Genomic DNA, 1,944 nt, shown 5'->3' with positions numbered 1-1,944 from the left:
GCTAAAGAGGTCCAAAATTGGGGGAAGATGAGCTATTTTAATGTTGTGTGGCCGTTGTTTTGTTGTTCTGGCTGAAAAGTAGAAAACTTCCCTGAGACCTGAATGAAATATCTCTCAAGTCTATCAACCTATCTTGTTCTATGCTGGCCTCTCGGCACAAGGTTTGCATTCTGATCTGGTTCCCAACATGGATTTTCTCTAGGATGGTATTGTGCTGGCCAACAGACATAAGCCATTAGTAAACTTCACAGCTAGCCAATTGACCGTGACAAGCTCACTTTGTCCTTAAGACTTTGCTGGCTCACAACGCAGCAAAATGCAATTTAATTCTGTGAGTTTGAAATTTTTCTGATTTAAAGAAACTCACACAGCGAGAAAAAGAATCATGGCCAAATTATCTCAATATTTGGTGTGGAACAAGGATCACTATCTATGTAAGGAACATAAAGCTCATCTCCACTTCATAGAACTTTGAGAGGAGTACAAGTAAATGGTTATCACTGCAGAAAGAATGAAGAGGAAGAAATTATGTTTTGCTGAAAAGATGCGCAAAACCACACAAATGAAATGATCATCAGCTGAGCTTTGAAGAAGAGGCAGGGTGATGATTAGTAAAGACAGAAACAGGATAAAGGTAGAAGATGTTTGAGGCATACAGAAAATGGAGAGTAGACCAACTGGGTAAGATGGGAGCTTAAAGTAAGACTAAGATCAAGGAGCAGAAGACCATGCCATACCAGTATGGGAGTTCTTCTCATTACATGGCAGTAGTTCAAAGCCATGTAATTTCTATGATGCAGGAAAAACATAATGTGATAGTTTTTTTGGGGCCAACAGGGCACCTGTAAGAAGCTATGGGAGGAGGTTAGCCTGTCAATTAGGTCGAAGCTTGATGACCTCCTTTGGAGGTGCCACGGAGATAAATGATTCTTGGGAGACCTTCTGTATTCATTCATTTATTTATTCTTGTCTTCTTTATTCATTGTCCGGCTTCCACATGCATGTGAGGTCACTGAAAATACCATCTCCTGGGTCAAGCATGTCTGAGTCCCAAAATAATATCTTTGATCTTCAACACTTTAGAGAGCTCTTTCGCAGCAGGCTCCCTCGATGCAGTATGTCCTTGAACTTCTTGACTGCTGCTTCCATAATGTTGATTGTGGAACCAAGTAAAATGAAATTCTCATCATTCTTTTTCCATTTACAATGATATGCATGGTTCATTTGTGGAAAAAAAAGAGTTTGTTTTATTTACACTGAAGTGCAATCCATACTGAAGGTTGAAGTCTTTTCTCTTCATCAGTAAGTATCTTAGATTCCTCTTCACTTTCGGCAAATGCTGTTGTGTCATCCACGTATTACATGTTATGAATGACCTTCCCACAACCTTGTGTATATAAAATCTCTCCCCTGACACTGAGTAAATTCGGATTCACATCAACTCTATTTCAGTTTCCGGAGGCTTTGTCAATGTTTACAGAAGCAGACAGATGCTTCTTTCTCCTGTGGAGTGGCTGGTGGGTTCGCACTGCCAACGTATTACTTAGCTATCCAACGCTTACCTCTTAGCATCACCAAGACCCAAAACCTCACTGCCGTCAAGCCAGCACCTGCTAGAGATGCTAGAGGACAGGGGGGACCGGCTACTGCGAGACTGGAAGACTGCACCTCTTCTCCTGCCGAGAAGCCGGTGGCTTTCAACTGCTGACCTAGCAGTTACCAACGCAGCAGGCCACCACAGCACCACCAGGGCTTCCAGGATTCCATATAAAACGTGTTGTTGTTGTTAGGCACCATCGAGTAGGCCACACTGCCAGGTCTTGTGCCCTTCTCACAACTGTTCTCATGTTCGAGCCCACTGTTGCCGCCGCTGTATTAATCCTCTTGTTGAGTCTCCCACTTTCTTTCCCTCTCTACTCCATATGATGGCCTTCTCCAGGGGGT

This window comes from Echinops telfairi, unplaced genomic scaffold (genome assembly GCF_000313985.2).
Source record: "Echinops telfairi isolate 266 unplaced genomic scaffold, ASM31398v2 ScPeMD7_22;HRSCAF=79, whole genome shotgun sequence".
In the NCBI taxonomy this organism is placed as follows: Eukaryota; Metazoa; Chordata; class Mammalia; order Afrosoricida; family Tenrecidae; genus Echinops; species Echinops telfairi.
Note: the sequence above shows the minus strand (reverse complement) of the source record.